Genomic DNA, 13,131 nt, shown 5'->3' on the forward strand with positions numbered 1-13,131 from the left:
TAGGCAAATGAAACTTTTAAAGGTGAGAGAATCTTTGTTATTTCTTGTAAGATGTTGTCTCATCATTCATGTTAGTCATAGGTCACTGTGTAGAAGAAGATGCCTTTGATTAGCTTACAGTCCTCCCATATGCCTTTTTTTTCACAAGATTACAGGCATTTGGTAGCAAATCTACACACTTTCCCAGAGAACATTTATGTGTGTGTGACTGCTGCTGTTTTACTTGTTATGTGGTTTATATGTGGGATTGCTTGTGCACATTAGGAAGTACATCTGCGAAGTGTATAGATGCATGCCATAATCCCTTAGTGATGATTGGCTTGAAAATTGAATTTTCAGAACTAGTGTGAGTTCTTGATTTTGAGCCTAGAGAAATAAATCTGAGAAAACTTTCAAAGTATGTTTGTTGTCTTTTCATTTGTTTTGTTTTCCCATTTATTTTAAATCCTATCTCTGTGATTGGAGAGACTCATATGTTCATGAGTGCACAAGGACAAAAGAGGATTATGAAAATCAAAATATGTATTCATAGGTGCTTGTGAGCCTGGGAACAACATTCCCTTAAATAACAAACACTCTCCACAGTCCCAAATAGAGAACATTTAATATATCTATTTAAATTAAAAGCACAGATGATTACAAATATCAGATGTGATCTCGCATCACACAGCATGGTTTTAACTTTGTTTCTCTAAATCCATTCTTGCCTCATCCTTCATATTGAGAATATTACTATCATTTGCCACCATGCCTGGCATTATGTTTTCATTAAAAAGCAATTACTTAAAAAACACTTCAATCATATTGTTTTGTGCTTAAGACCCAGTCCTTGATTTATATCAAATTATGCAACAACTTCGCATTTGAATTCTGTTACTGTGCTAACCGGAAATTGGGGAATTTTAGGGTATATTTGTATTCCTGCTTATAGAATTGCATTGTAAAAACTTAAGCATGAACTAAAGGAAGCCATACAGGAGTAAAAATTACAGACTTTCTAAGTTTCCTTTTTGACACTGCACTGGGCTGACAAGACAAGTATAGCATTTCTCACATTGCATTGAGTCCAGCTACACTGATGACTAATCAAAGAAGGCCCTTAAACTCATGTTCTCATTTCCTTCTCTCAAATGGTTCTAATTTTATCAAGGTGATAAAAATTAAACAGTACAATATCTTGCATATGCTTTGTCAAATGAACCCGTGGAGATTCATAATGTGAAAGTCACAAAGAAGAAATAAAAAAGATAAATATTTAAATTAAATTAAATGAAAAAAGAGCTTGGTGAAAAAGTCATCTGTGGAAGGAACCTGATCTTAAAAATCTGTGTAAGGATTTCAAACTATTGCACATCGTATGAGTACATATCAAAGTTGACCATTGCTGATGATGAGCTCAATGATCAAGAGATATTTCTGAAAAAGTTACTTGACACTGTTTTTTTTTTTTTTTGGTTCTTTTTTTCGGAGCTGGGGACCGAACCCACGGCCTTGCGCTTCCTAGGCAAGCGCTCTACTATTGAGCTAAATCCCCAACCCCTATTTGACACTGTTTTGTCAGACTAACAAACTTCCTTCACAGTCAGGGAAATGTGACAGTATGCAGAAAATGGAGATTTCACATTTTATATATCTCCATATATAAAATATAGAAGGTGTGTGGTCAGAAACCAGAAGCTTTAGTTCTAAATACTAGAATTCAAATTGGTAGAAATTACACTACATGTTTCCAGAGTAAAGGTAAAGAGTATAAAGATGAATGTATCCTCTACACAATTTTCCCTCACCCAAAGATACAAAACAAAACACAACAACAAACAAACCAAAAAGTGAAACCAAACAAAACCAAACAACCAACCAAATGAACAACAGCAGCAACAACAACAAATACAACATCAACAACAAAACCCAAGGGATTAGTGAAGAAGTTGGTGGGAAAGATCTTCAGTGTCAAAGGATGAGGAAGTTAGCTGTGAAGAAGAATATTCTAAGAGCATAGGTAGAAAAAAAGTTTTAGGAATATGATTCCAACAATAAAATCTGAGGAAGAATCATTACACCGTGCATGTCAGTTTGGAAGGAAGAAAGCTTGCAAAGCTTTTAGGCTAGAAAACAATTTAAAGGAATCTTTAAGTAAGAGAACAGGACACATTGTCATTGCAAGGGAAGGAAACAAAGAATGGTTGGTTATGTAGTATCAAATGGTGAGCCATGAGAACATAAATGTATGTAATTTTTGCTTGGTTCCTACAGTTTATATTTCAAAATGTATATGTATGTAAAATACATGTATGTATTCAACAATCTTTAATGATATAATAGCCCATGTGCTTTTTAGGGGTGCAGAGAGAAGGTAAAAAATGTATGTTAGAGTCAGGATATGTAAAGAAAAAAAGCAATTAAATTACACTCTGAAAAATAAACTACCAAATAACAGTAAAAAATAAAAAATAAAAAACCATTATTTTGAAAAAATGACACTATTTCACAAACTATTGTTCAGAAATAGTAGTGTGTATGTTTTTTAATCTGTGTGTTTGTGTATGTAATATGAAACTAAATAATCTTTAATTATTCCTATTTTGAGAAAATGCATGAGATTCTTCATCTAAAGTATTTTATATGTTTGCAGACTTCACTGACCAAATTTTGAAAAGGGTAATTTGTACTACATTATTTTTCTTATCAATTTTTCTCAGTTAATGAGACACTCTTACATTTCATAATGATATGGTGTGTTTTCATATAAAGATCAAGAGCAGGCAAAATCTGAACCCCATAGTCCTTTTCATACACTGTACTATTCTTAGTATGTTATTTGATATTCTGAGTATCTTCATAGTATATTATAAAGCTATTCCAATATCTCATCCATAATATATGGCATTCCAATTCCCACATAAGGCAATTTACCAATTAGCTGATGTTTTAGTTTCTGTTGCTGTAAAAAACACCATGGTCAAAACATATATGAGAAAAGTGTTATTTCCTTATGTACCATGGACACACTTAATTGAATGAAGCCAAGAAAAGAACATGGATGAAGGGATTCAATGATAGACCATGGAATAATGCTGATCACTGGATTCCTGTCCATCCTATGACAGTCTTCTTACTTATAACTCCCAGAACATCTTGCTTGGAGGTTGCCTTACCTACATGGAGCAGAATCAACGTATACTAATCTGTAATTAAGAATATTTCTTAAACACATATCTACAAATCAAAGTGATTGCAACCTCCCATTAATGGAGATTGCCTGTTCTCAATATGTTTAGGCTTCTGAGAGCTCATTTGCCACCAAAACTTACTAATTAGTATTGCTTTAGGCAGTGCTGTTCTGTGTTACAAATACTATCCCTAGATATTACTTAATTTTCTTTGATGATTTATGAAAACTTTTTTATGACGAAGCAAAATAGATATGTTGAGTACCATCTAAAATTTTAAAACTCTCAAAGGTTTGATAAAGCAATTTATCTTTTTATTTCCGAAGAACATTTAAATCTGGTCGAACTAAAAGAACATAACACTTTTGGACAAATATGCACCCTAGCAACCCTGCACTAGAAGCCAAGATGGAGAAAACCTCCACAACAACCATAACCTTCCCCTTGGTGCTGTGGTAGACAGGGAGGAAGGTGATCCAAACACTGTAGAACACCAACATGCTGAATGTTAGGAACTTGGCCTCATTGAATCTGTCAGGAAGGTTCCTAGCCAAGAAAGCCACAGTGAAGCTCCCCAGAGCCAAGGAGCCCAAATATCCCAAGACAAAGTGGAAGGCAGTGACTGAGCCTTTGTTGCAAATGATGATTACCTTCCCATGTTCAGATTGTATATCTCTGTCAATAAATGGAGGAGATGTCACCAACCAGATTGCACAGAGAACAAGTTGGATTAGGGTACAAATGGGAATGAGCAAGTTAGTTGCCCCTTTTATCATCATCTTTCTTATCCTTCTCCCTGGAGTAGTGAGCTTGAAAGCTGTGACCACAGTTATTGTTTTAGCCAACACAGTAGAAATAGCAACTGTGAAAAATATTGCAAATGTTGTCTGCTGCAGGATGCAGGTGGCCTGGTTGGGATGTCCAATGAAGAGCAATGAGCAGAGAAAACAGAAGGCCAGAGATATGAGCAGGATGTAGCTGAGAATGCGGTTATTGGCTTTCACAATGGGTGTATCCCTGTACTTCACAAAAGTGACTAGTACTAGAATTGTGATGGCTGAGAAGGACAGGGCCATGCACCCTAGAGCCATCCCCAGTGGATCTTCATAAGCGAGAAATGTCACAGCTCTTTGGAGGCACTTGGTTTGTTCTAAGTTGGCGTACGAATCATCTGGACACCTCACACACTGCTCCATATCTGCTGGCAAAGAACAATAATCCCTTATAAGATATCACATTTGTGTAGTTAATAATTGTATATTTGTTTTATTCAGAGGATATATCAATAAATAGTTTGGGGTTGAGAATGCATTTTTTTCATTATTGCTCTAGAAACTACTAAATTAAGTTTGCTATCTATTTACCTATATTTTGTGATGGAACAAATCATCATCATAGAAAATGGAAATGTTGTCGCTTAAACAAAAATAAAATAAAAATATGATTACTAATATGCATAATCTCAGTTTATTTTATTTCTCAAATATAATTTCACTATTCAGAGACAAAGTTAGTATGCTGACTTATTTATTGATGCCGGTTGATGAAAAACATATATTTCTTTTGCTTTTGGGCTTTGTCTGTATCTATCCTTAGGCTTGTGAACATACAATTCCTCATTCAAATACTGTGTGTGTAAAGGAATACATTCATTCTTGAGGCCTTATGCTTCATAAACTTATGCATATCCCTCTTATTGTGGTACAATTTCCTTTCCCCCAACTACAATTTCCTTGGTTATGGCTATAGAAGGTTATGGCATGGAGATTATCGATATTGACATTCATCCCACTTTCCTTAGTTAGGCTGTGATTAATAATAAGTACTCTCCTATCTCTTGTTGCATTCTTGAAATCGTCACTCTTATTCTAATTCTTTGATAGGAAATGCCTAATCCTTTATGCCATGTAAGCTCTTAAAATATGTTTCACTCGAGAACACTTGTTGTTCTGAGCATCTTGTCTTTGTGAGGGACCAAGCAGGATGACAGAAAGATTGTACACTGTACATGTAATCAAGATTTTTTGTACAAAGAATTGAAGAAGAATAAACATTTGCTCAGGTTATGCCTAAAATTATTTTTTAAAAATTGTTACACATGTATGTCCCCCTAAACTTTTTCTGCATAATATAAAACCATTAAGCATTGTATTGTGAGAGACATGGGTTGTTTGTAGAAGATATTGCAGATAATTTACTGGGCCCAAGAGAAACTGATATTATTTAACTAATTAAATTCTGAAACATGGAGATTTTGGGATTTAGGTCATATCATATTTCTAGTTTGTAAAGAGAAGGTATTCAAATTCATCATATTTTCTTCTGCATGCAAGTATGTACCTGTATCATTGGCAATCTCATTTTCTTGGCACTGGACACAATCAAAGCAGCAGTTGGCTGTTTGTTTCTGATGAATTTTTCTGAATCCTGCAATACATGTCACACTACACACTGAGGAGGGAACCTGAGGCAATACACATACACACACACACACACACACACACACACACACAGACATCCAGACACACACACACACAAACACACACACACATACATATTTATAAAATATATATACATAAACAATGCACATTATCTATAATATACAAATATGTATTTAATGTGTATGTGTGTGTAGTTCATGAATACATCATAAGTAAAATGACCCATAGATTAATATATGGGATATTACCAGATATATTCCTCTGATAATTTATTATTTTGTATTAACCTGCAATGCACTGAATGTCATACAATAATTACTATGTCATGTAATATATATGTAACATTTCAGGTATCAGAATCTAAATTTTGTCCTTGCTAAACTTGTTAATTTAAATGGAACATTTATGTGGCATCAGTTTTTCTGTCAAGACTTCAAAATATAATAATAACAAAACTGAGTTGTAAGGAGAGAGAAGGTAGGATATATCAAGAAATCCTTGTTCAATGAGTAAGAACAAAGAATGTCATACAAGACTCTCATACAATTAATGAACTTTTCCTAAGTGTAAAAGAAAACCTTTAATCCCCATTCCACCCCTCCCTCTGCTTCTATTAGAGAGCTCCTCCAACAATCTGGCCACTCTGGCCTCCCTGATCTAACATTCTCATAATCTGTGGCATGCACGCTCTACAGAACCAAGGGACTTTCTTCACTCTGATGCCAGATAAGGCAATACTATGGAGAGGAGGGAAAACTGGGAAGGAGGATAATATTAAAAAGTAAATACATAAAATTAATAATAAAATCTATAAATTAGCAAAAGAAAAGTTTGAATCTGGAAAAATACTTCTCTTAATGAATCTATTCTATACTCAATTGGGTTACAGCTATGTTCATAGAAGCAGATAATTTCATGGTTTATGTGTAGGTACACATATATATGTATATATATATATATATACACACATATGTGTTTGTGTGTGTAGGTGTCTGTGTGTATATATATTGCTATAAATTTAATAAATATATTTCCGTAGTATGCAGTAAATAGTCACAGGGATGCAATTGAACATGGAATTCTGAGTCCTTTGATCCCTATGACCAGATTACATGAATTTCAGTGTTATTAAATTTTTGGTGCTTGTAACTGAGAATGGTCATTTGCGAGCATATTAATTTGTTTTAACCACATGGATATTATTTGAGTGCTTGCTATTTTAAAATTTAGATATATTTAAAAAAATAAAATTGTAGTATACCTACCAATGTTTCTCCTGTGACCCACTCCCAGTCTTCAGATATATGAAGTTGTTGACTCTGTGGTAAACAAGAAAAATAGCTTCCTATTTTCACTTTTAATCCAAGGCCTTGTGGAAAATTCCAATTGATGAAAATGTCGTACTTGGCACACTGATTTTCCTTATGATTCATGTTCACCAGTTCTCCAACAGGGTTAATAAATACCCTAGTTTTTAGCAAAGAAACCTCCTAAATGAGATTAATCATTAGATGATTATATATGCATATAAATACACAGAATGCCAAATTGAGAATGTCCCATAATCTTTTAATGTCTTTCAGAAAAGACAGGTGTGTTAAATTAATCCCATGTAGTAAAGTGCATGATACTGCATTATTACAAGTTATAATTATATGTTATACTGTATAATTAATAGTTAATATACTTCAAATAAATGTTTGATGGTAAAAAAGCTAGAATAAATGATTACCAGAGAACAAATCACATGGTTTGTGTGTGTATGTGTACACATGTTTGACAAAATAATATTTAAAAGCTGAAGCCAAATACGTAAGAAATAAGGGGAAGTTAATAATTCTGGAAGTTTTGGAAGTAAAGAATGGTAGTGGATTAATCATGTACATACTGAATACATATATGAAATAAATGTAACCTTAATAAAATGTGCACTCTTCATCATTTGTTGTTTTATAAATAATTATTAACTTAAATGAATAACAATTATCCGAGCAACTGTGCTTATTTTGAAAAATTCTTCTTGAGAAAAATATTCTAGTCTAGTCATCACTTAAGGATTTCATGATAAAATCCTTGGCTCCTTTTAAATTTTGAACACATTTGGTTAAATGTTGAAACACATTGTCACACAATTCACTGATATTTATTTATTTATTTATTTATTTATTTATTTATTTATTTATTTTTAGGGCTGGGGAATCGAACCCAGGACCTTGCGCTTCCTAGGCAAGCGCTCTACCACTGAGCCAAATCCCCAACCCCTTCACTGATATTTATAAAAATGTATTGTCTCCTCTTAAAAGTTATCACTGTGCATGATATATATCTATATATGAAATTCATTTTGGAGTTTTGCAGTATAGAAAACTTTACACTGAGACATAACCTGTAACAAATGTTTGTGAACTTCTCAGGGGCCTGAAAGGTCATATTGATAAATCTAAGCATAATGAAATGTAAGAAATGTTACCTGCTGACAGTCAGTGAATACTCCTTTGGGTTCTTCCATTTTCGGAGACTCTATTTGTTGTAAAATGAGTTCATGGTAGGTGTGAGCCACAGCATACACAGCATTATACAAATTGTAACCTTCTTCACTCAGGACCATGTCAAATGTGTGCTGTGCTAACCATTCCAATGGGTTGTTGAACGTAAAACAATCCATTTTGTTATTGCTCTTTGAGATTGAACAGTTAAAATGATTCCACTGCAGCATAGACTGTGAAATGTCTATTGGATACTTGGATGTGTTTATTGTTTGCAAAAAATTCCTAAACACAGGAATGTCATTGTGGTGGTGGGCAAAAGTGACAGTCCCATGGAAGAAATCAAGGCTGAAATCTTTTTTGTGTGTGATGACATCCCATTGTGAGGTTGTGATCCAGATTCTCTGTGCACCTAAATATGCCCATCTTCTAAAGCTGAGTTCTAGAGTGGAGTTCATTTCACCATAAATGACAACAACCTTTGCTGAAGATGTCATAATTTGTTGGTCATATATCTTAACCCTTGTCTTGTATGTCTGCATGGTTTCTGGGATCATATTCACAAAAGCTAAACAGATCGCATGCCTTTGCATTTCTTCTCTCAAGTCTGAGAGAAACTGAATACCTTGGTCATCATCTGAGATGACCAGTCCTATCCAAGTCCATCCAAAATGAAACATCAAGGATAGCATGCCACGGAACAAATATGTGTCCTTGGTTGCTATCTGATAGATATAGGGAAACTGGTCATGGTCACTCAGGTTAGGATTAAATGGTCCAAAGAAAATCTGAAGAGTATAGAAGAGAGGATGAAACATCCACATGAGGAATATGATTGTTAGGAGGTTTAGACATATATACAAATAAAGTTACTCACCATTCAGAACTCAGAATGAGGGTAGTAAAATTTATCTATAAATATCATATATTTTTCATATTATATTCTAGAATATTCCTGACAATTGTGAATGTTCTAGAAAACATTTTTTCCTGTTTGCCCAGTAGAGTTATACAATCTAATTATTTTATTGTGTGTGTGTGTGTGTGTGTGTGTGTGTGTGTGTGTGTGTGTGTGTGTAGCAGCATACCCACAAATGTACGTGGTCCAAGTTTTCTTTGAGGCACATATAAATGGAATTTAAATGTTGGTAATTTGTCCAGTGTCACACATTATTACCTTTGGTGTCCTTGAATAAATTGACAGTTTTAAGGAAGTTGTCCATGACGGTCCTATAAGTTCTACATCACAACTTTGCTTTGTTCCACAGTAATAATTAATCATTTTGAAATTGATATTTTGATATTTTGTACGTTCTTCATCCAGAACACTAATTGTACTTTCACACAGGTCAGCAACGAATGCCAATAGCAAAGTCTTGTTGGATAAAAGATAAGGATTCTTGTTGATCTCATCGGTAGCAAAAATCAGTACCAGAAAAAACTCATATTTTCTTGCTGGTATTCTAAAACTAAGCATAATGATGATTAAGCGAGATGTTTGAAAAATAAAATTTCAATTGCAGTTAAATTTGTACCACAGGACATTCTAAATCTCTGTCTAAATGTCATGAAATAAGTCTCATAAATTAGAGATCTTAAGATTTGAATACAATTTAAGAATTCATAGACCTAGGACACTAACATATGATAAATTTTGTAATTGTAATTGTCAATAAGGGGACTATTTTATCTCTGAATACCATCTTCAAACTACATTAGAGCCAAACTGAGTAAGACTGTTACAATATAATTGTGGAGATGTAATTCCACAAATACAAAATAAGAAGCATGAGTTAAACTACACATGAAATACATAACACATTTGCCTTATATTTTTAGTATTTAAATGTACTTTATATTCAAACATATAATAATATTTAATATTTTTTGAATCATATATTACATCAAAAATTTTGTTCAACTTTTATATTCATATACCTTTGCACCCTAAAAATATCATTAATGCATATTTCATAATTTCTATTAGTCATGATCCTATACCTAATGTTGCATACTGACTTGTTTCAAAACTCAAAATATCCTTCAACTATCAAGCAGAGTAAAAGAGCATAAAATATTAAAATGTGAATCATTTATAATTATGTTCAAAAGCCCTTACATAATAATACCTAACATAGAGTAAGTGTATGCAAAATGAATTATGTATCTGTGTAAATTATCTAACAATCAGTTTACTTCGAAAAGCGTATCAGTGTTTTTAGGAGAGAATTTATGGTATCAGTAAGAACATTTTTTTAAATATCAAATTAGGAAAAACTCTTTCATGTTAAACATTATGAAAATGCTAATTTTATGCATAGTGAGAAGCATTGTCAATAATATTTCCTTGTTCATAGAACATGCTTCTAATAGTTTTCACTGTTAGTATTCATTAAACAATAAATATACAAAGATATATTCACCTTAAATTTATTTATTCATTTCAAGTACATTAAATGATAGAATATCCTATGTAACCTGAATAATAGTTTATAGGCTCCATTACACATCAACTTAAAGTTATTTTTCAGTGTGTTGTTACTATCTTAATTTTGTAAAAGTGGATTGAGATTTCTCTTAAAACTTCAGGCTTCTTAATTCTTTAAGATTCTTTAAGAGATGTCTCTACAGTAAGATCTTCTTTCACTTGGTATGTGTTGCTCTGCCCAAGCACAGTTGGCAGTTCATCTGTTCATCTGTTACTATTAGCAATTACCTCTCATCAGGAGTAAAACAACAAACATGCACTCTTGCTGAAATTAGCACTTTTCAATTAAATGTTTGGAGCTAAGTTTTCCTTTTTAAACCGTAAAAGTGTATTGACGCAATTCACATATTTGTAAATTTAAATCTTACTATCGCTTATGGATGTGTCAGTAGTGAGAATGTCCACTATTTTTTCCAATGAGATCTGGGATGATATAGAATGCATCAGAAATGAAATTTCTACTAACCTCACACAGAATTATAATAATGTGAAGCCACAACTACTATTACAGTGTACATAGTATACTGTGGCTATCAATTCGAAAATATTTTGTTTACATCCCAAAGACACAAAAATTGAATAAGAAATGGGATGAGAGTCAGGGATAGAAAGTGCAGGAAATTTCAGTTTATGAAAGAATGAAGCACATTGATTAGCTAAAATTTGAGTGATTTCCGCATCCCTTCTCTCATGATCTGCAGCCACTAATGATACCATCTCACACTTGGAATCTAAGAAGTATGTATCCACATTGAGAACAGCTTCTTATCCAGAAGAAGCACATTTATTCTCCTAGATGTTCTCTAATGTTACATATTTTTAAAAGTTAAAAATATTGAATATCTATATAATGAAGATAATAATTCTAATATGTGCCTGAGTGTTTGCATCACTGGATGAAAAGATATTCTCTTAACAGTATAAGAACTCTGGCAGGCTTTTTCCATATTCAATGACAGCCCCAGAATGACAGGAGGGGCTCATTTAAAGAGTATTTTATAATGCAAAGTACATATATGTGCTCATAATATATATGTAATAATATACATGTAATCATATATAATAGACATCCTTCCACCACCACACCATACATATTTCAATGTATGTATGCCCAACTTTTAGAGGCCAAAATTAGATAACCATTTTATTGAGGCCTTTACATGCATGCTTATACAGGAATGCTAGGCAGAAAGTTGAAGAGAGAAAGTGATGCAGTCACGTGCCAAAAGTGGGAATTATGAATTCAAGGTAAAGGTAAAAACATATTTCAACGTATGATATCAAAAAAGATTTAAGAGATAGAATCCAGTCTCTCTCGTTTTCCAGCTTTGTGAACTAGAGCCAATGTAGTAAGGCTAACGTAAACTGTGACACATTTGAAAATTTTAAAATAGTGATTGAAGTTATAATTAATTTTCTGTGGTTCTTAAAGTTAAAAGGGGAAAAACAGGACAGAATCTCACAGGTTGTGTACACAATTACATATTTCTAATTCATAATACTGAAGCAGGAAATAAATTTAATAACTTACCTCAAATTAAAAAAGTGAGTATAAAAAATTTCAATAGGCGTCTCGAATGTAAAAAGTTGAAAACCACAGTCACCTCGCAAATCTCCATCATCATCTTCATTCTTCTTTATTCTCCAAAAGCAATTGGGTTCGGTCAAGCTGCAGATGAGAGAAAAGTTCAGGGTAAAAAAGGCAATAGTGAAAGCACACAGCGTCTTCATGTCTGCTAGGATCTAGGATGGAGCAGTTGTGAAACCTGATTCTTATGCAGGCAAACATAACACACATATTTACACCAGTTTATATATTTTAAGGCTTCTGCTGTCTGGAGATCCAATTAATTATATTCAACAGTTCCTTTCCGTTCATCCTATGTTCTTCTCCCTGAATACAATGGGAAAATTCTGGCCTCAAGCTCTACATCTGAGGTCTGAAAACTTTTGATCAAAACATTTCCAAAAACATGTTTTGAACATAATGTTCTCCATCCACAGCTGCCATGATTTCATTAACATCCATGCCACAAATATTCCAAAGGCCAATCTTCTCTTGAACAGCCTTCAAAAGACCATGTGTCAACCCCAATATATATGAACACAAGAGATTTTCTCAGAATTTTTTTATTAAGACAAGAGTTGAGAAGTTATAAATGTTCCATATCATTTGGACTTTGAGTTGAATAATGGCACATTATGTCTTTCATTCCCTGGTGTAGGGAAGGGAAGTTTCAGGTCCAACATTGAGCCAGGAGTTGAGAATGTTTACAAAATCTTCTCAGATTTCCCTTGATTCTTCTCATCTGGAGAAAGTCATTATGCTAAATCCAATAATTCCTGGAATCATATGGATTCAACACCCATCCTGTCCAATATCAGTTCCTATGCAGACATTTTATGAGCTGTAATGCTGATCACTTGCCTGATAATCATTCCTTGACACTTAAAGACATTTGGTAAATATTTGTTTTTGTTTGATGTTTGTTCACACTTCATTAAGATGGTTGGGAACAATTTTATATGTTTTATTTAAAGGTATG

General features: G+C 33.3%; 1 pseudogene; it reads right to left on the reverse strand.

The window, feature by feature from the left end:
* Positions 1 to 3,484: 3,484 nt before the first annotated feature.
* Positions 3,485 to 12,316, reverse strand: Vmn2r116l-ps24 (vomeronasal 2, receptor 116 like, pseudogene 24; annotated as a pseudogene).
* Positions 12,317 to 13,131: the final 815 nt, after the last annotated feature.

This window comes from Rattus norvegicus, chromosome 1 (genome assembly GCF_036323735.1).
Source record: "Rattus norvegicus strain BN/NHsdMcwi chromosome 1, GRCr8, whole genome shotgun sequence".
Classification (NCBI taxonomy): domain Eukaryota; kingdom Metazoa; phylum Chordata; class Mammalia; order Rodentia; family Muridae; genus Rattus; species Rattus norvegicus.